The 22,443-nt window shown below is 47.4% G+C and overlaps 1 protein-coding gene across 4 annotated transcripts in view; it reads right to left on the bottom strand.

The window, feature by feature from the left end:
* ADARB1 (adenosine deaminase RNA specific B1) overlaps positions 1–22,231 on the bottom strand; it is a 66,755-nt gene extending 44,524 nt beyond the window's left edge. Inside the window, exons 1-2 of one of the 4 annotated variants that reach the window (XM_051623003.1) lie at positions 22,144–22,231; positions 1,729–1,765 (exon numbers count right to left, since the gene is read on the bottom strand). The gene's annotated coding sequence lies outside the window, so the exon portion shown is untranslated. Of the gene's footprint in view, positions 1–1,728; positions 1,766–18,863; positions 20,733–22,143 lie in introns of those variants that run through there. The other 3 variants (XM_051623004.1, XM_051623005.1, XM_051623007.1) reach the window with 3 other exon arrangements.
* Between the last annotated feature and the right edge of the window lie 212 nt (positions 22,232–22,443).

Genomic DNA, 22,443 nt, shown 5'->3' with positions numbered 1-22,443 from the left:
GGCATCTGCATCTACAGAGCCTTGAAGAAAAGGCAACACTGATACACAGAAAAAGAGAAAAAACACTGTACAAAGCCAGCCTAGGTCTCTGCGGATTTATGGCTTGTGACAGGGTTTTCTGGCTAAGTGCTTGTGAGTTCAACCTGGAGACCCTGGAGCTGTGGCCCCGTCAAGGTTCCCCAGCACCAGGAGGCTCCAGGCCATGCTGCAGCTCTCCTGCCAGACACAACAAGTGTCTCCTTCACCTGATGCTCTTCACAAAGCTCATAGGAACAACCTACCATATCTTTAGGTACCCACCAGACTCACTTCACATTAGTTGAGTTGGAAAGCTGCTGGGGAAAGTAGAAAGAAGACAGAAAGAATTGGATCACACAACACAAACTCACTACTACTTTTTTTTTTTTTTTTTTTTTAATATGTTTCATGAAAATCTCTCTGCACCAAAAACATCCCAGTAAATCTCCTTTACTTACAGATTTGGCCACTGTTGTCAGCTTACTTTGCACACACTTTGAAGAAAGAGTTGCACAATCTAGTCTTTCCCCGCATGCAATCCACGTACTTTTCAAGTGCCAGGATTGCCTTAGAGCCAACAGCAAGTTTTCCTTCAAGTTCTGTGAACTGCAGCAAGAGTGAACATAGACTAGCAGCAGCCACTAGAATTTGTATGAGCTAATTACAGCCTGAGCACTTGCTGGGCACAGCAAATGTCAGGGGACAAAGCTGCCGGCTGCACACCAGGAACCCCAGGAGCTCTGATACCAGATGCCCAAGCCTGCATTCCCACTCCTCAGGCGATTAAATCCACCCTAACAGCACCATCTACTGTTACACTACATAATTGATTTTACATCTCTTGGCAAAGGAAGTCAAGAAATCAGAAATACCTCACCATGTTCGCAGATGTGTTCTACAGTAAATTCTTTTAGAGCGTATATTTATTACAAAATTTTGGTTTAGGTATCACCACTTATCCTTCTTACTGGCTCACTTTGAGGACTGAAGATCTGATTTTTAACATACATTATTTCTGAAGGACTCGTCATATACCAATGATTTGCAGAGATGTATTTTAAGATGTGCTTCCAAGAAAAAAGTGATAACTGTTCTGGGAAGAAAACTCAGCAGCTTAGATCTCCTAGTAAGTAGCATCAGTATTTTCATCATAATTTACAAGATAATAGATGCAGCTACCTAGTGGTCCTAAAGAAAACAATAACTAAATGGAAGATAACCCTAAAATAGTGCTAAGGGAGGTTAAAAAAAAGCCTCAAAGATTTTAAAGCTGTTTTATAAAAAGGAAAAAAAAAAAGTCACACAGGTAGGGTGATGTCTGGAGTTTGAAGACAGACTTAAAAACTCCCACTACAGTTATCAAGCTTGGCTCCAACACTCAGTAAATTCAATTCCTACATGCCAGCTTTGCATGTTTATTTTCTTGATATGGACTGGATAAAAATTTGCAGTCACAGGGCTAAGTAATTTTTTGCAACATATATGTAGACTTCATACAGTTAGTTCTTAACAATATTTCCTCCATTTTAAAACTGTACTGACCCAGAATCTTTGAAGTAGTTTAGTGCACAAGCATAACTGTAAGTTATATGTCACACAACAAAGTTTTAAGTAACTCTAAATACATTAAGATGAATTATCTCCTCCAAATTATGCATCAATCAGAAAACAAATAATCTTGCTGTAGCTTTGCTAATATGGTCTGCTTACCTTTTTAATTATTAGAGACACATGGTGATTCTGAAACCTGCAAAAAGAGGAACACAGTTATATTTATAAAAGAAAAAAGGAATCTAAGTGCATTACAGATAGTAACTCCTGGCCTTCAAAGGGACAAATTCTGATTCTGTAAGAATAAAAAGTACATATTGCATATACACAGTCAGAGCCAACTCCCTTGTAGCCCTAGCAAAAGGAGGGGAAAAACCATTCTGGACACTACTGGTTGGAAATAAGAAATCAAAAACCAGTCAACACTGAAACTGCTTAGCACTTGGGACCAGGAGAAACATCCGAGAGGTACAAACAGCTGCTCAGCAGAATCTAATCTGCAATCTCTGCACCTTCTAGCAGAAAGGGTGAGCAAAACATTTGGCCAAAAATGGCTTAAAACTAAAATAAAATTCTTACAACTATAACCAACTAAGTAATCCTGCAAGAAAATCTAAAGTCTTCTTGTTAAAAGTTGCTCGTTTTTTAAAAATTTACATCTTGAATGTTCTTTCTAGTGGTTGATTTTAATTCGTATAAAGAAGGCCTCACACGACAACCTCCCTTTCAAACACCACTTTCTTGACACTCCTGACACCAGCTGGCATCCTCCTCAAGTGCCTGCAAAACCAGAAAATCCCCCACCTACCAGCAGTGGGGTGGGAAAGAAATGGCAGACCTAGGGTAAGGAGGATACAGGGTAACAGGAAAGACTAATGCTACAAGAGATTTTATTTCCATAAATACATGTAAACTGCAAGGCTGTTCAACCAGGAACAGATGGTTTTATTTTTACAGCTAACTCCTAGTTATAAGAAAATATTTACATTGCTTTATCAGTGTGAAGATACACCACCCTAAAATGGTTCAGCAAATCAGAGAAGCCAGTCCCTGAACGGAGTGTTCCAGTCAGGTGGCTCCGTTCTGCTAAACCACACATTCAGTCAGAGCTCCATCCGAGTGGGGACACTACCTGTAAAGCATTTCGGTTCTCGGCACCTTGAAAAGAGAAGCAGTTTCTGCTGTTGGGCTGCCCACAAGAGGGTGCTGGCACCCTGCAGAACCTTCCCCTGAATTTCGGCTCCAGAACATGCACAGCCACCGACCATACAAACCGATGGATCTATCCATTGGATCGCAACTGTTGAGGTCAACTGAGAGAAGAAGGGAGCTGTCACAGTCACTGAAGTCCTTGCACTAGAGCCCTGCATCAATTCAGCCTTGGTTTTTTCACGAACACCCCCCAGCCAGCCCAGGCTGACGGAACCAGCTTCCTGCTGTAGGGCTGTCAGCAGCAAAAGAGGTGGAGGAGAAAGTGAGACTTGTAACACCTTAAACCAGTAAAGGTGCTACTGGAAGGAGACGGGAAACACCACTGTGTTAGAAAATGAATAGACCTCAACTGCAACACTTCCTACCGGGCTCTGCCTGGTGGCAGACGGATACTTCAGCGCTTGGTCAAGTCATAACAAGCCTCCCTGACACCTCTGGCAGGAGACTGGTGTTCGCCTGCTAAAGAGGCTGCTCTAGGAGCTCAGCACCTCCCCACAGAAACTCCACATCATTACTTCCAAAAAATAATAATAATAATAAAAAAATCAGTAAACAATTTCTTAGTTCCTTATGAATGTCAGGAAACAGGCCCTGGGGACAGATGCGCATGTCACCTTGCTGGCATTTGCTTCCCCCATGAAACTACAATTGTCATTTGAACACAGGCTTATTCTTCTGTCACAGACAGGAGGAACATGAAGAGTTCAAAAGCAGGAGTTCTTTTCCATGGTGGTTGGAGTAACTACCAAAAAGTAAAGAAATACAGCCAAGGCTTGGCAGAGCAGCTTGGCAGCACCCACCACAGCTCTCCACTGGGCTGTCACAGCACTGTCATACCCAAGATACACGGGCTGTGTATGTATACATGTGCTACACACCTTACATGTGCTGCCACATCCAGTTTCCCCCAGAGAAGCAGGCTTTTAGAGGACCCACACTGAAGAAAAAGCCAGGAGATAAGCTTTGGCCAGCCTGCCTTCCCATCAACTCCTCTGCCCAGCTACTTCAGCAACTTCAATTATGGGCACCAATCACTCTAGCCATTGAAAACAGAACATGGAGGTGGAAATCAAGCAACTTCCAGCTTTCTTTCTAAAAATTACTAGCGAGTTTATTCACCAAAAAAAATTTGGGAATACACTCAATGTGATTTCTCCCAGGGCAGCAAAGGACACTTGAAACCCATTTGAAGAACAGGTCAAACTGGACATTCAGGACTTTCTGAAAATACTAACTTGTTAAAGCTCAACGTTTCAAGGCAATGAGAATCAAATCAGAAATCTGAAAACAACTCCATTACACAGACTGCATCTCACATACATGAAGCAGCCTCCAGTTTTCTGCCAGCCCTTTGAAAACTTCCACAGGAGAAAGGCACTGAGAGGAGTGACACCAGCTGAGGAGCCAAGGGGCAGGCAGCCTCACGCTGGGCACATGCACAAACACCTCTGTGTTTTCCTCCAGTAACTGACAGCAAGTTTCCAAGGTAATTTAAACTTGCAAGATGCTAGATGTGTTGATTCAGTTTTGTAAGATTTTGAGGGAAAAAAGTACAGAGACATACAAAACATCCGCCAGAAGGGACAGGAGGCCCCACCTCAAAACACAAACCTGCAAGAACCACTCAAACTCACAGTAGCTATCTAGAGGCAGTTGCCACCAGCTGTGTGGACAGGTCAAAAGACTAATTCCAAGCTTTACGTACTTACTTTCCTATTTGCTTAACTTCTCCAGTGTTGAACAACACAGGTAAGCCACTGAGGATCCTCAACTGCATGTATCCACATGGCAAAAACCACAGGAATGTTAATCCAGCATCCTCTGCCACTCCAATTTCAACACTGGCTCAGGAAATACCACTGCTTGGAGGTGGAAAGCCAACCCCACTGCCCAGCTCAGTGTTGCTCAGTTTACATCCCAACACAGATTGCATCCAGACATTCCACAGAGGGCAAACAAGTAACACCAAAGACATAAGCACCGGTTTTCCTAACTGATCTGCACCCTCCCTGAGCATCAGAGGAGCTAGGGTTTTTTTTATTATTTAAAATATACTTCCTTCAGCTCTCAGCCCCAGATTAAGGTGAGCAGCTGGAAGAAACCTTTACTCCAGCCTGGACAGGCTGTCTGCTGTGACCTAAGTGAGTGCCAACCCACGCCAGCTGCCAAGCACATGCAGCTGACCATCATTTTTTGGTTGGTTGTATCTAGTTTCTAGGATTTGTTCCTCCATGTATTTTTCTATATTAACTTCTTCTTCAACTAGGAACCTTTCCTGCTGCAAACTGCCACCACCTGTTTCCAGAGGGAAGGGTGTCTCCAGTTTAAGATGAGCTGTGAACAACTATGGGGGCTTTGCTCCCATGGTTCCTTTTCTCCCAGGGAACCTTTCTTCATGGCAGATGTTATCCCTGACCCCAGAAAATTACCACACAGCCTGCAATAGAAGACATGGCCTGCCTTTTCATACATAAAAGGCACAAGTCTCTGCCACAAACTAGAAACTCAGTTCAACAGCAAATTACAGAACTGTTTTCTCCTTTGGAAATAGTTTTTCCATCTAAATGTAAAAACAAAAAAAATCTATGATGATTATTTACCTTATCAGACTGAATTAATGAAAAAAATAGCCCAAATCACAGTCCCTGTATCCCTTTTGAATTGCTCATTTAAAATCCTAAAATAAATTAGGAAAGACTAGCAACCAATAATGATAATGAAAAATATAGTTTAGGAAAAAAGGCCCCACATGCTGCAACTGCAAAAAAAGCAGTAAGTGCAGTTCACACACAATACAAAGCTGCCAAATGTGTCTCCTTCCCTTGGCATAAAGCAAACTCTTTTTTTGAACTTATGTATACAGAGTATTTAAGACACTGAAACCAAGTTCACTGACACTTCAAAAGCTATGAAAACATAGCAACTATTAAGGAACAGGATTCAGGTTAGTATCCACAGAGAAAAAAAGTATGCTACTCCATGAAGTAACATGGAACTATTACAGCTTTTGCTGCAGGTATCAAATAAGATTACATTTCTCATTTATTCCGGAACACTCAACATTCAAATGTATTCTGGAACAAACACAGACCATTATTTTTCCAAACATTTTCTCACAAAAATGTTTTCACACATTCATGTGATAGCAGCAAGGAACTTCTGATTTTTCGTTTTGTGATCCCCTATGTCTGAACAAGTATATTAACAACACTTTGATGAACTGTTTTTTTTTTGTGACAGCCTAATGCCTCAATATAAAATTTCAATAGTGACATGACATTATTTTAAAATTAAAGATTTTAATGCCACTCCTCCTTTCTACAGAATCACAACATCCCATATACAAGAGCAGTTACCTTACGAGAAAATGTGACTGAGCCCAAACTATTCACACAAAATTACCATAAATGTCTTCAGGGGAATCTAGCCTTTAATCTCGATTTTGTTACTTCACTACAGCTAGTGTTTAAACGCTCACATTACTCACTTAGCTGCTTTAAACATTAGTCAAACTGCAACAGTACAACAATGTAACATCAAGACTAAGCAGCAACTTTGGGAATCAAGAAATTCAAGTAAACATTTGAAAGCAATTTCTCTGTTCTCTATCAGTACCTTCTAGACAACAGCTACAAAAAAAAAAAAAAAAAAAGCTCAGTTTGAACTACAGACTGTGGACAAGAATTTAGGGCAGAAGACCAGCAGGGACAGGACAACCCACATGTCTCAGGTGCACTGGCCAATTCTGGCACTGAAGATGCTCCACTGAGAGAGCTGCTGAAAGCTGCTGTCTCAGCTATGGTGAGCAACCAGGGCCTTCTCTAGCAGAGCCTGAAAAAAGTACCTGTGAAGCCTCCTGCATCTCATTATACACGTCCAGCACATACTAAAGGCCTGCAAATCTTTCTTCACTTGGACAGCAGCAGTATTTTTAAGACTTCAGGCTGATTATTTACATTCTTGCTTCCTTCCTAGGACAAAGATAAGATGCTTGTGCGCTACATGGATACCTTAAACATTAGACTTCAGAAAAATGCCTCAGAAAGCAATGTTTAGTGAAAAGATGTAATATACTTATCATTCAGTTTAACAATGTTCAAAACGATAAGATTGTGTCCTGCACTGAGGACATATTCATATCTTCTCTAGCCTTTGCTGCAGGAGGTCACTCCCCACAGCCCTTAAACACTGTTTGCTGCTTCAGGACCTTCAAAACAACACACCTTATTCACAGACTTCTAAATGTGGACTGGACGGCGGAGCTGCAGCCAGGCAGAAAAGCAAACCCCTGCCATCAGCTGCTTTCAGCTGCCTGGTGTAAGGAGGGGCTGCGAAGAAAGCTGGGAGACAGCCCAGCAATTAGCAAAGGCGGGGTGAAGTGTGACCATGCCAAGCAGTGCCCAGTAAGAGACAGCTCCCAGGAGCTCCCCGACCACTTCTGCAGGCTGAAGAACCAGCACCATTGACTGATGGATGTAAGAGCAGGGCACTGAGTGAGGCTAGGGTTACCTGCCTGCTCCTGACTGAGGACAAGTGACACGGCAGAGATTAAAAACCTGTCCTCTCAACAAAGTCCAAGGGGCACAGCCTCCCCCTCCCCCCACAAATGACTGCAGGAAAAAGCATCTTATGCAGCACAGCCAAAGAATTTCATTACTTTTATCAGCGAGCACATCAAAAGAGAACTTGATCACACTTTATAACGCCTATATAAAGATAAAACAGCCCAAGAGGGTGCTGCAAGTTCAGTAAAAGGACTACACCAAGATAACACGTACAAGCTGAAAGAGGGCTTAACACAGATACTGCTTGTGCACCTTCCAGGCTCAGGCTTGGATATGAAGCACGGTGGTAACCATTCTGCATCAGCCTGCAGCTCACCAACAGCTTCCCCCCCGGGAGAAACAGCAGGGAGCTGCATCCGCTGTGCACAAAAAGTCAGGAAGCTCCAACTGAACCAGGGAAACAAAAACCCGGGCTCGCCCCCTTGCTCCAGCAGCCAGAGCCCGCAGCAGCGTGTGCCCTGCCCGCACAGCAACGCCCTGCTCCCGCAGACAGGCTGGTGGGTGCTGCTGCTGCTTGCTGAAAATACATGCTCTGCACTTAACGTGGGAGGATTTCAGATCTCGTTAATCCTTCGCCTTTCACTTGCACAGCAGCTCCAGGCACAGGGAAGTTAAAAGACTGCGGAAGAAACCCACATCGCCCTGTTTTCTCAAACAAAGGACGGGGGCGTGATAAGCTGGAAATCACGTTTCCAAGTCAGTCGTTTCCTCCCTGCTTCTCTATTTAAGCATATTCTGTGCTCTGGGCAGAGCTGGGGAGCGATGCAAGGACAGGAGAGGGGCAAAGCTCCAAGGGAGCTGGGAAGGGAAAGAGTTGCCAAAGGCTGCACGGAGCCATCGCTTTTGTGCTCCCCTTGCCCAGGGTGCTGCTCTCCTGCACCGCCCCAGCCCGGTGCAGCTCCGGGGCCATAATAAGCAAAGAGTCTGACCCGGCTCGCAGGGGCCCTCGCCCTGCCGCACAAGGCGAGGAAAGGGGACGATGCCAACCGCCTCAGGGGAGCCCAAAACCCACCACCTGCATCCCCAGTTGGCTTTTCTTCCCCGCAGGGAGAGCTGAGGCACCAGCCCCAGGAAGCCCGGCTCCAGCAGCCTGTGCTGGGAAGCCCAGCAGCCTGCCTCTCCCTGGCGGCAGCTTCCAGGATTTGTGTGTCTGTGTCTCATCCCTGCAATGCTTCTGGAAGAACCAGATGCTGGATTTCTAAGAATATGAAAGTGTTTCCTTTCACTTCTAAAAATCACACTTCTGCTACAAACATGAGCAGATTTGAAGCTAACTTCTGAGAGGGCTCAGCTCCCAGTCGTTTTTCTGAGTTGCTGGAAGCCTTCCTGGGAGCTGGCAGTGACAGCTGCCTATCAGGGCTCTCGCTACCACAAGACTGTCCCTTCCAGAGGAGCTCCTTGTGTTATTCAATACTAAATATCTGTATGTTAAAGAAAAAAAAAAAAAAAAAGAAACCACCAACCACACTTATGGTGTAAAATCTGACTTTCATCACCACTCTGGTGTGTGGGCAGAGTGTTTGCCATCACAGAACATTAGACATTTTACAGCCACATAGAGCAGAAACTGTTCTTACCACCTTCTTACTTAAGTTGTAATGCAACCCCAAGCCTGACAAGACCAACAAGAGAAACGTCAGGTAGAGTTTGGATAGGGCAGGAGGAAAGCAAGAGAGAGGGAAGGATGCTGGCATGACCCAGACACTGGTCAGGGTGTTATGTCCAGAAAAACCCTTGGCCTGCATTACTCACATACAGAAAAAGTTTCAAAAAGGTCTTGTATGGTGTGATTCTTGAGCAGAAACCACAGCTGAGAGCAACTGGACCAAAGTTTGTCAGTGTATTGAGATGAGACTTGAGACATCAGAAGACAATTTTGATGCATTAACCCCATAGGCTTATTTTCATTATTATTATTTCTGAGTTCAGCTAGAAGTTGATAAATACCTTTTCAGATATCACATTATCACTTGCTAAGTAACAAAGTTGCTCCTGATAGCCAAATTAAATGAGGCTAATGAGAGCAGAAATACTTATCTCCTAACTAAACTATACAAAGTGGCCCCAAAGAATCTTCTAGCAAGACAAATCTGAAACTACATATATAAAAGAGGAGGAGAATTGTGACAAAAGTTACAGATACAGTGCAACTTTTTTCTTAGCTTTTGTGTGCTTGAGAAGTTAAATTTAAAAAAAATTAAATGCTAGGGCTGAAAAAATTTTGTAAAGGACTGTAATGTTGAATAGAAATGGATGTTCCAAATGCAGTGAGCTGAAATAATTCACTTCACTGACCTGTACAAAATACAAATTGCTACTCCCAGCTTACACCCAAGTATGTCTCGACAACATCTAGGTGATTTGCTTCTCCAGAGTACCAGTCTCTTACAACCTTCATGGGAACTTTGGGGTTGACTCTCCCTTTGATTAACAGAGAAAATACCACTTACTTACAGACTTAACAGCTGCAGTCACAGCAACTGCCATGTTCCACTGTAAAGAGGTTTCTAGCTGGCTAATCTCTTGGTTCTTATGCCAAAGCTGCCCTCCTTCCTTATTTTTTTGAAGGGTGGTTTCTCCACTCTTTGTGCATCTATCGACACAAGTGCTTTCCAAATACATTAGCTTCCCTTGAAAGCACAGATTAGTTACTGAAATAGTGGCTGCTCACAAAGCCATACTACATCAGAAACATCTACTAGTAGTCATGTTAGAAAAGAGGGGGGAGGCAATTTCAGTCTTAAAAAAAGGGACAAAAACTAAGTCCCATGTTTTTTTTTACCCTCACAACTTAATCAAATGTAAGTCTTAATAAAGAGGGAGTATTTCAGTCACACATATTGAACTTCAGACATTATATTTAGAGCAATTACATCATCTCAGTAGGCTTTTTAGAAGCAGGTGACTGACCTCATCTAGATTTTCAAATGGCTTTTGCTAGTGTCCACCTCTCCAGACACTTCCTTTCGTAGTATTCCCCATGATCAGGCAGATGGGGAAGAGACAAAGTGGAGTTAATACCAGTCATATCAATAAATCAATACAGTATGAGATAGAACACCATAATAACTAACTACTTCTGCAGAGATGATGGCAACTTCCAGAATGAGAGGGCATATAAAAGAGGCAGAGTCCTGCCAGAGGGGACATTTTGGTGGGAAAAATTTACTAATACAAGAGAATTCTTTATGTCAGGAATTTGTTGTTGCACAAGGCATGCCAAAATTGCATGCAGGTCCCTGCCCATCTTCACCATCTCTTGTAAATCAATGTAATTTCAAAGCAGAAGGCAAATAAGGAAGGACTAGAGGGTGACACAGCACAGGGAGTTTGAGGGAAGTCTCCAAAGAGCTGCTCAGTCTAACAGAAGAAATCAGAGTATGGCTGTGCCAAATTCAGGGGAGAGGGGAAAAAAAGGAAGCAATTATCTGTCCTGGAAGGGAGCACTGTAGAGAACCAAATGAGGCTTTTTGTATGAAGGCAAGAAATAATCAGTGCTTTTCAGGCAGAATTGATACATGCTGCAGATGAATGGCTGCACTGGATTAGCCAGGAGCACCTTCATTTTGCTACAGCCTCTCAGAAAGCATTTCCAAGTGGCCTCAGGAGGAGAGCTGCCAGCAACCCTCGTGTTCCCCAGCAGCTGAGCTCTAAGGTCCCTTCCAACCCGTATCATTCAATGATTCTCTGATAAGGCCTAAAGATCACAGCATCACAGGTTCCCAAGAATTTTAAAACAGCAAGGGATCAACCAACACTGCTTCTGTACAGACTTTGCTGCAATCTGCTCCTGGAACAGGGTGGAAATTCTCCATTCCCCTGATGCACCAACACAGAGGAGCAAATAACTCAAGATGTAAAATGGCTCCAGGTTCATGACAACAGATCTGCAGTGTGAAGGAGCCTTTTAATGCAACTGAGGCCACCTGAGCCATCTCAGCCACTGAGGCAAGGCATACACCACTCCAGATGTGAAGAAACCATGTTATTGGGTGGAATTTAGATTAGGTGCTTCCTTTAGTCACCTTTTACTGTATCTAAACTACTTTTAGACTGAAATTTTTATTCTGGTCCAAGTACTGAACATTGAAAATTATAGATATGCATGTATTTCATTTACATGCGTATCCTGCTCACATTTTCTGTGTGGCAGAGAGGAGACTATCTGCTCAGAAATCCAGGGAGTTGGCTGTTCTCTGAAGGATAATCTAAACAATGTGAACATGCATTAAACAAGAGACATACTGTAGCTCTGTGAAGTGAGATCCTCCAAACAGAATGCCAGCAGCCTCCTCACTCAGATCCAAAACTCCTTTACTCAAAACTATCTCACCACACACACATTAAAGTATTATTCACCATAAGAACGTGCACCTGAAGTCCAGCAAACAGGTAGAGTAAGAGGAGTTTGTATGCACTTTAAGTACCAGTGCATGGAAAAACACATATTTATACTCACTTTCCCAAACTTCTGAACATCTGGGGGTTCCCGCTGTCTTCAGACCACTCAGAGGGCTGTGCTATGTCCATGTTTCATGGGACAACTGCCATACTTCCACATCAGAAGGACCTACAGAAGTCTAAGAACCATCATCATCAACCTTCCCCAATGCTCTGCAGGCAGAGCTGGTGATGGGTGTAGTTCAGACTTACACAAGATGATGCCTACAGCTCAACAGCAAGAGCAGCAAGCACTTTCAAGTGGATGTGCAGTACTGCATTTTAAACAACTGACATTTTGTCAGGACAGTTCAGTCTAGTTGTTCTTCTGAGTCTCCTCATCAGAGCCAGCCTGCAGCTCAGTGGACAGCATTAGTGCTCCCTACCTCTTCCCAGGCAAAGGAACAACCCTGTCCTGATTAGTATGCTTATTTGACAGTTTATGTCCCATTTGGACTACAGCAGTGTATTAAACCCGGGCAAGAAACCACTAGAAGAAGGCAAGGAAGGTATACAAGCCAGGGAGCAGCAAGGATACAAAAGCCAAAAACTCAGCTAAGGCTGAGGAGCTTACATTTCACTGAAAGCAATGAAGAGAATAATTCCCTTCCCTACTTTCTACCATAAAAGCTATGACCTTCAAAATATTGGCTTTTTTTTTTTTTCTTTACAATTCAAAGCAGCATGTTTCATCCACGCTGTTCTACAGATCAGGTGATGCCCTGGCAAGAGAATAACAGTCAACAGCCATACTCCTCAACAGAGCTCTTATTGCAGGAGTCAAGTGCTGTATTTCTAGCCTCTTCCATGTTCGCTTAAAGCAATCAAGAGCATCTATTTGGAAAATGCCCTCATTGCCATCAGGGAAGCTTGCTTAAGACTGGAAAGCCAATTTTATTTTAAAGTAAACTTCTTGAACAAGTTGCTGAGGAGAATGCAGACAGAGAGCAGAGAAAAGGACAACTCTGAACCTGAAGCAGCTTATGCTGAAAGAGCCAGCAAGGACACAGATGCTGAGAAAAGCTGCATACCCTCATACCAGTGCTGGCAAAACAGGCCCCAGCAGTGCTGGGGTTCACCTTCCACCAGTATCTCACCTGCTGGCTGCTCAACCAGACCAAATCCCACATGGAAAGCAGGCAGTTTTGCCTAAGAAGAAGCCTGTAAGGAGGCCAAAGGAAACGGAAGAGGAAGCGAGTTGGGAATACAGCCTAACAGTGCTGAATGCTATGCCTACAGAAAAGCTAACCACCTGCAGCAGAGCGACGGGAGCAGGGAAGGATGAGGAAAACAGGGTGTTACAGGAACACTAACTGTATTTATTGAAGGGAAACGTGACCGCGGCCAGCGCCCAGTCTATATTCCCCGTTTGCTGAAGCAGAGCGAGGAGCAGACCCCGTCCCTCTGGCGAGCTGGGGGGGAGCAGCCTCCCTCCCAAGCCAGGCACCAGACCCGCCTGACGCATCCCGCACCGCACCCCGCACCACCCCGCACCACCCCGCACCGGGGCTGGCGGGACGGGGCGGCCCCCGGCTGGGCTGGGCTGGGCTCCCGCCCGGGCAGCGGCTCGGCCCCTGCTCGGCACCACGGAGAGCTCCGTCCGTCCCTCCGTCCGTCCGTCCGTCCCTCCCGGCGGGCGGGACCCGCCGCCGCCCCCGCAGCGCCCGGGACAAGCCGCGGCCGGATCAGCCCCCCCGGAAAGGGACGACGCGAAGTTTGCCACCAGACGGTCGTTTTACTTTCCACACAAGGAAAAAAAAACCCACCTGGTTCACACGCACCGTCCGAGGAGTTTGTACACGGAAAAAATCCCTCCCGGCAGCAGCAAAGGAAAACAGGGAGGGCACAGGACCAGGAGCTGCGTGCATCAAGAACGATGCTATCTTCCAAACAATACAAACACGTTCTCATTTTGGCAATAAATACAAGCCAAAGCCCAAAAGAACTATTTTACTTCCAGGCAAGTTCATTCATAGATCTTACTAATAATGAACCTGGTTCCTTCACAAACTCAGCAGCAGCAGGAGGAAAAGCATGTAAGAAGATTACACTAATACTATATTTAAGCATATGTAAGGACACTGAATGAAATACTGATTATTCACTCTCTTAATTAAAAAAAAACAAACACAAACAACCCCTTACTAAGAATAGCTCTCAGGGGCTAAGAGCAGAGAAACTAGGCTGCACCAAAAAAATCAAACCGGAGGCAGCCACGGTAGTACTCATGATCCCTCATTATCCACATGCATCAGTGCTGAGCCCTGTGGAAATCAACTCTGGTATCAAAGCATCAACAGGGATCAACTACCCAAAGGCCTTCAAACTAAGGCTCCCCTTGCGCTGACAGGAAGCATTTCCAACTCGTGATCATCATGGAAAACAGCAGGGTTGGGTTGAATGTAACTTCCCAGATGCGTGCAAAGAGGTTCAAAGACACAGGACAAGAAATAAATCAGACTTTGCAGGCTTTTCTATGATGGAAGGGCCCTCATGCACTGGTGGGCTCAAGCCCCCACTGGTCAGGGCATGCAAGGCAGGTTCCACGGCCACAGGCTGTGCACTTCCCTGAACTTTCCTTGGTCTGGGAGACTTTGCCCCTCGCCCGCAGTGTCAGGAGCGCAGGCAGGGGCACTCCCAGCCAGACCTCCCCACGGCTGTGCAGTCAGCCCGGCCCTTCTGTGCCGCCTTCTGAAGAGCAGGAGGCTCAGCCGAGGGTCCCAATTTAGCTGCTGATGAATGAAAGGCTGAACGCTCGCTAGCGACTGAGGCACGATCCAATCACAACCTGGCAGCCAGCAGACGTGCCCCAGAGCTCATCATCTCCGAAGGCAGCCCAGGCACCAACTCCCACCTCATTCCTCCACACGAGCTCAGTCTCAGTATGTGGGGACCAGGAGGAGACTGTTCAAAAACAAGTTCCTGAGCATGGCGCTGGTAAGCGGCAGGAGATAAAAAGCATCTGTAAAAATACAGCTACAGGAATCTCTGTATAATACACATTAAATCCCAGGAAAGCACATCTGCTCTCAGCACCCCAGTGACGACTTTGCTGGCTGTAGGAGTGCCTCTAACCAAGAGAGGGGCTGCAGCTCCAAGAGAAGACATCAAAGCCAACACAGCTGAGAAAATGGTAGTGCCACACAGCCACTTGGAAAAGCTTAAGGAGACAAAAATAGGGAACGTGCTTTAGCCTAGCTGGAACAGATGACTCCAGTTTAAAGCAGAGTATGACCATAATTCAGGGTTGCCTGTGGCTCCACACCTCCAAAATGGCACCCGGTCTTTGTGCAGACTCTACAGGCAACAAGGTTCAAGGGGCTGCAAACCTGCATGGAATCAGTGTCCAAAAGGGGACATTCAACCAGATTAAAAGCTTCAGCTACCAAAACCACCAAAATTAAAGTGAGAAAATAATGCTGTTGCTCATACAGATTCAGCAGCTATCACGAAGGAGATCTCTCCCTGCATAAAACCCCTTGGTAATTTCTGTGTGGGAAACACATAAAACACACGTGCTATGAAGTTCTTTCCAGGGTGCAAGCTTGAACAAAGGATCAAAAAAGTGGGAAAGTGCCTGACAAAGCAGAAATTACCACCTCCTCCTTCCATCTCCCAGTGTGTTACGTGTGTGTCCAGAAGAAGCTCAAAACCTCGGGTAGCAGAGGAGGGATATGAACCCAGTTCCCCCACGGAGTGAGCTGTATCACAGGTTTCTCACAAATGAAGCACAGTTCAGCCATCAGCTCATGCTCATTCTTCTCATTTTTCAGAAACTTAAATATACCAGTAGTGATCCTCTGTCTTTCAATGTGAAAAGCATGATGAGTCTAAGGACAAAAGCAGCCTTGAAATGTCTTATCCTGGTCTGGTTTTGATCAGCACACATTTTTTCCTTACTATCCCCCTAAAAGCACCCAGGGTGGACCACCCCAAGGGTCCATCACCTTGAGGGCTACACTCTGCCCTTGGCAGCTGCTGCAAGAACCAGGCAAGCCTGCAATTGTATTTTCCTTCACTACTCTTCCAAGTCTCCCTAATCTCTGCTGCACAACTTCCCTGGTTTATGATCCATACCTTGGTGTTTGTACTATCCCCAGCTGGAGTCTTCTGCTAGGGCTGCCCTCATTTATTTCATCTGCAGGCATGTGCAAAACTTATTAATGAAAACGTAAGACTGATCACACTTTCAAATGAAAAATCCTATTATGCTCTTACTGGGAGTCTATATATAAAGTCTTTTTAAAATTATTATTCTTATTAAGTACTCAGAACCTGTGCTTGATATTTGAGGTGAAAAATAAAAAGTAATTTTCATCCAGAATGGACCAATAAATCAAGTTTTATAAAATCTGCATCTAAAGAAAGAAGTCAATGATACTTTTTCCCCTCTAAGAGTTTCCCAGTAGACTGTGCCCAAATACTGGAGTATAATTAAGACTGGAAAAAGGCAGCAAAACTTTAAACCCAAAGACTCACTTGCTAATGAAGATGAAGAACTGAGTATATCAACCTAAATAAAAATCAACCTCGTTTTAGACGCACTGAAAGCTTTCAGCAGAAGCCCTGCAGAACAGAAGAGACAGGTACCAATTATCTCTGCAAATCTCAAAACTTACACAGATTAGATAGAAAAAACACACTTCTAGTTGAGACTGCTTCACAACCCCTATGTAAAAACTTCCATTTTCATGTGATGTCTGACAAATGAGAGAAACAAAGGTTTTCCATACTTGCTTGTTGTCTTTTTGGTCAAACTTTAACCAGTTCATCTCTTCCCAGAGCTGATATGATAAAACTACTGGCAGAAAGGAGGAGGGAGAGCCATTGGGAAATGAAGAGTCCTAGCACATGTAGAGTTTGGAATAATGTTTAATTGGCATTGGTAGAGCCCTAATACTGCCAAAGGCATATCACAAAACTTTATGCAACTTATAGTATTTCACTAACAAAAGCAACAGACAACAAGGCAAACAGAGAGCACATCCTGAAATGCAGCACCAAACTCAGCACCAAACGAGGAAGATTACTTTCCTCTAGATTCAAAATACAGTGCATTGCTCCCACATTTCTCTGAATGAAATACTTGGGATACTCAGGATCTTACCCAGAAAAGATATGGGTCCAAGAGTTCCATTCTGTTAGAATCTCTTTAAATTAAGAAATAAATTTTTAAAATACTCCTGTTTCAGTATGCCTCACAAAGAAAAAGCCTCAGAAACCTAAATGGAAAAGAACATCAGTATAAACATCTTGAGTTCACACGGGTGCAAGCAGGAAAGAGGCAGCACCGTTCAGTCCCCTGAACAGCCCTTCCTTTTGCATCTCTGCCAAAAGTACTCAGTACAGAGAAATCCTGACCCGAGTGGTCACCTGGCCCCTATCAAAGGACACCTTCCCAGACAATTGCAAAAGCCTTCACAGTGAAATTTAACATCTTCACTCATCTGCCTGCCCCTTCTGGGACAGGAAGAAGGACAATACCCAAAGCCTTTTGTTCTCTTCCATCAGGTAAGGCAATGCCAGACTGCTCACAGATCACTCCTCACCACTTTCACAAAGGAAAACAAGGCCACTCGGCTTCTTCTGGAACTACTTGTGAACTTGAATTCCTGCTTGTCTCCCTATCACAAAGATCCTCTGATGTCTCATGATATATTTGCACTCAACAGCTTTTCTTCCAGCAGAGCACTAACCTGAGAACTTCCTCCACGCCAATTCTCGTCCTCACACAACTTCTTGGCACTTCCCTTTGACATCTCTACCCTCTTGTCAAACTCGACGGACTTCTCAGTGTGTTGACCAACTTAATCCAGGGGCACTGACAGCCAGAATGATGTTTATGCAATGGGAAACTGAGCTCAGAAACACAGAGGTGGCAGGAGTTCCTGATAAAAACATTTGTTCCTGAGGCAATCCAGGTTTGAAAGTATGAACAGCATCCTCACTTTAAGAGACAAACATAAATAGACCTAACCCTACAGCATCATTTCGCCCCATGGAAAAAAACCCACACCATTCCTCTTCAAACACATACATAAAACAAAACAAAAATTAATTAAAATCAAATAAATTAAAATAAAAACCCAACACAACCCACAAAGATATAAAACCATAACACAGTGCTATCAAGTACAAAGGAAACAAACTCCTGATCTCTGAGCTTCCTGGCACTGCCATAGGTGCTCAGGATGACACACGGGAACTCAGCAACAACCAGCTTCCACCAACACACACACACAATTATGGAAAGCAGTCTGGCACTCCCAGGTCCCTCTAACCAGCAGACACCCACAGAGGACACTTCTGTCACCAGGTTATTCCCTGGCTGTGCTGGCAGCAGGCTGGCCGAGCACCCGAGGGGACAGCACTGAGTCACAGCCCCAGCAGGCAGGACTGACTCAGCCCCGCACTCCCCGCCGGCTCAGGAGGCTCAAGGTAACCTCCCAGCTTCCCAGCTCCTCTGGAGATGCTGAATTCCTTTTCCACGGGGACGGACAAACGCCACAGCTGACCCGGAGGCAGAGAAGAGAAAAATGACCCCAATTCCCTGTACAACCAGATATCCTTGAGAGGACGGCTGCCTCATTCCGAGACAAGCTTGGCTCCCAGAGTAGTACCAATCACTTGGGCTTCCTTTTTTGTTGTTGTTGTTATTTTACTTTTTAATAATGCACAGATTTTTTTAAATGCACAAACGTGCTGCTGCTTTGGTCAGCTACCGACCTCGATACTCCTGCCAGCTCCCAGAGCCTGCTGACAGCCTCTTCAAGGACTCAAATTGCAAAAACAAATATTTCTCATACCTACCATTACAAAAGAAATTCACTAAAAGGCCTGAAAAAAATGCTCTCTGTTGTCAAATGGTAGCGAAGAGCAACAAACAGCTATATTGCAGGCAAACTTGCTTGAAAACATCATTTCACTTGCTTACATAATCCATTTGCTTAGCTTTTTTTTTTTGGGCCATGCAACATTTATACAATAAAGGTATTCCCTTGAAAACCAAGGTACATAAATAACGGCTTCCAGTGATAAATACAGGCCAAAACCACAGTTTTAATCTTTGGTACTTACACTTAAACTGAAATCCATAGTGCAGCAGCTGGATGGCCTGAGTTCCAAAGGTGCCAAGCACTTACTGGTCTCGGAAGCTGCAGAAGCAGCAAGTGCAACGTGCAAAGTCCACCCGACCCCGGCTGCAGACGTTCCAATAAAGATCCCTACCCAAGGAGTCAGGGTCCTGAGCTCACCCAACTGACTTCAAAGGCAGCAACCTGACAAGCCACACTCACTGCTAGCACCTGGATGCAGCCTGTTTCAGCCTAAAATCACCCTGGCACAGAGAAGCACTACCATACTCATTCAGCCCGGGCAGACAGGGAAACATTCCTCACCAGGGGCACACCCACCCACCCTGCCATTCCCAAAGCCTCCTCAAGTCACAGATGAGACCGCAAAAACATTGATGCCATGTTCTCTAGAGGGTGTATTTCCAGTCCCCACCACGAGTGCCTGCCATCACCCTGATCAACAGGAACCCTAGTCTCTGACCAAGTGACTGCAAATGTCCAAGGGCACCAGTTCAGGGCAGGTTGAGCAGAGAGATGAGTCTGCTGGAGGGCAGCAGAGCCTGACCTGCTTGCAGTCCCAAACCACGATGATGCTCTGTCTGAGCTAATAACCCCAGCAATTTAGAAGGCTTTACTCACTCAACTTAAAACAACTGGCTTTTAAAAGAGAAAAAAAGCCTCGTTTGCTTATCATAAAAAAGATAAAAGTACTCTAGAAGACTTACGTGCTCATGGCAGGCTTGCTGCTGAAGGCCTACAGCACTGCATTTCCATCCTCAAACCACATACAGCCCACAGAAGGGCACTAAACCTTCACCAGAGCACAATGGTACATCTGAACAAGCTGGTGGGGGCAAATATCAAAATGTTCTGAGGTCCACAAGGGCAGTGTGAGCAAAGCCATGAGACATCCCCCACTTCAAACACCAAGCACAGTGTCTCTGACAGCGCCTTCACAGAAAACAAGTCTTCATAAGTGAATTCTCCTCGTGCTGGAAAGGCTGGGCTGCACTCCCTTGAGCTGAGAAGCTGGTGCTTTTGCACACAAGCCACCCCTGACCAGCCTTGGCCAAGCCAGGCTGCTGAACAGAACCTTTAAAAAGCCCATTTGCAGCAGGGGGCGAGGGCCGCAGCTCATCTGTCACGCTCCAATAAACCGTGCAGCAAAACGTGAGAAAATTCCTCGCACAATCCTCTTCCCCAATTACTGGAAGCAGGAGCTCGGCGTTCCTGCAGCTGTGCCTCGGCAAACTTGGGGAGGGCACCCCAGGAGGCCAGCCTGGCGGAGCCAGAGCCCAGCAGCACCAGCAGTGCCACCAGCGCCCCGAGCTGCTGCTCCCTCCGCTCCAACACCACAGACCAACAGAGCCTGGCACTCCCTGACCTGAGGACGGTGCCTCCTCCCAGCAGGAGGGACGCACCATCACCTCTCAGCCAACTGCTGGTCATGGCCCTGTGAACATGCAGAGCAGGAATTTTGTGGGAGAGACTGGGCTGCTTGGCCTTGGGCTGCCAGTGGAGTGGTAGGAAGCTTTTCTGTCCTGCTGTGCCGGTCCTGAATGGCCAGAGTTACTAAACTCTGGTTCCTTTCCCTCTGGTCATTGCATGACTACAGGCCAGAAAGGGCAAGAACCACATTATTCACTGCAGGAAAAAAAAAGTCAGACAGAGGATTTGGCAAAACCCCCAAAAGCATTTATCTTAGACATCCTAAAAGTAACAACAGTCATTCAAGAGGTGACTGTTTATACTACCAGACTCATTACACAGGAGGCCTGCCTATTTTTAGAGGCAGATATCACTACCACTGAGCGCTAGATAAACCCAAACAATTATTTTAAAAGGGTATTCCATCACTAATTATTCTAAACATCTTCAGTGCTCCGTAGCTTGGCCTGCTGCCACCCCGGAGCAGAACAGCTCCGAGGACCAGGCTGTGACTTCGCTGGAGCGGCGGCGACGGAACCTACGGCCTGCACCAGTCCCAGCTCATCACCTCTTCCCCGCACCAAATACACCCCAACAAACCACGAGCCCACAATTTTGCTTAAGCTGTAAAAACCGGAAGTTCCAATTTGCCGCTGGAAAAGATTCCCCCCCCCCCCCCGAAGGAATAAAGGGCGCTACAAACAGCGAGCAACAGCGCAGAGGCCCGGGACGCAAACCTGGCGTGACACGAGGTAGAAACACCCGCTGCGGTGTGATGGAAAGAGAGGTAGGAAGAGAAAAACAGAGCTTAGGCTCCTACATGCAGACCTATCTGCCTGCAGAGCCACAGCCCAAGCCCAGCACGTTTCCAGGGCTCAGCCCGGCTGCTGTTGGCTGCGCTGCTTGTCAATCTCTTGTGCGGTTTCACCAGCCCGAGCCCCGCGTCCCCAGGGCTCCGCAGCCCCGCTCCGCAGCCCCGCACCCTTCCCGGGGTGAAGACGCGGGCCCGGGCCCGCAGCCGCCTCCAGGGGAACCCAGCGCGCCCCGATTTCTCCAACCGCACGCCGAGGCTTCCTCAGCAAACCTCGCACAAGAAGAGACGGCGCAGCCACCGCTCCGCTCCCGCACCGCCCGAACCCCGACCGAACCGCTGCGGGAGCAGGAAACCCAGACTCACCGGGGGCCACAGCAACAGACGGGCCCCTAAAAAAAAAAAAAAAAAAAAGGGGCTTCCAGGGTATTTTAACCGCCCAGGGACGAGAGACGCTGCGAGGCGAACCCGCACCTCACGCCCCAGCTGCTCCCGCAAGGACGTGCCCGCCTTCCCCGCTGCAGAGGGCGGGAGCGGGGGCCGGCGGGAGCCCGGCTCCCCCTCCGGGGCTCCGGGGCGCGGGGGCAGCGGGGAGCGGGGCCGGGAGGGCGGCCAGGCCCCCGCCCCCGCCGCGCTCACCCTCCCCGCCCGCCGCGGCCGCGGGGCGCCGGGCGGAGCAGGTTCAGCGCTCCCCGCGGCTGCCGCGCTCCGGGCTCCAGCGGCCGCACCGGGGGCGGGGGGGGGGGGGCTCCCCCGGGCCGGACACCCGGGGACAAACTTCCCGCCGCGCCGCCACCCCCTCAAAATGGCTTCGCCACCGCGGCCCCGGGCCGGGTGAGGCCGCCGGGAGCCCGCTCCCGGAGCACGGCCGGGCCCCGCCGCGCCGCCGCACCGGCATCCCGCAGCGCGCTCCGGCCGCCCCGCCGCAGCTCAACAGGTGCGGGGCGGCCGGGCCCGCCGGCACCTGCCGCCGCGTCAGGACCTGGACAGGTCCCGCCGGGCGCTCCCGCCGCCGCCGCCGCCGCCGCCCCCCGCCAAAGCTCACCTCTCCCGGCGCCGCGCCGCCGCCCGGGCCCCTCCGCCGGCCCCGCCGCTCCGCCATCCGCGGCCCCGCCGGCCCCCGCTGCGCCGGCACCGGCCCCGCGCGCGCGCCTGCGCCGCACCGGCCGCGCGCGCCGCCGCCGCCGCCGCCCGGACCCCGCCTGGCCCCCGCCGGCCGCGCGAGCCCCGCGCCAGGGGCGGGGCCGGGCCCCGCGGCGCCGCTCCCATTGGCCCGGCGGGGCGGGGGGGGGCGGGGCCGGCGCGCGAGCCGGGAGCTGAGGCGGGGCCGCTGCGCCGGGGGGGG

Source organism: Apus apus, chromosome 6, assembly GCF_020740795.1.
Source record: "Apus apus isolate bApuApu2 chromosome 6, bApuApu2.pri.cur, whole genome shotgun sequence".
Taxonomy (NCBI): Eukaryota; Metazoa; Chordata; class Aves; order Apodiformes; family Apodidae; genus Apus; species Apus apus.
The sequence above is the reverse complement of the archived record's forward strand: the minus strand, read 5'-3'. Positions and strand labels throughout refer to the sequence as shown.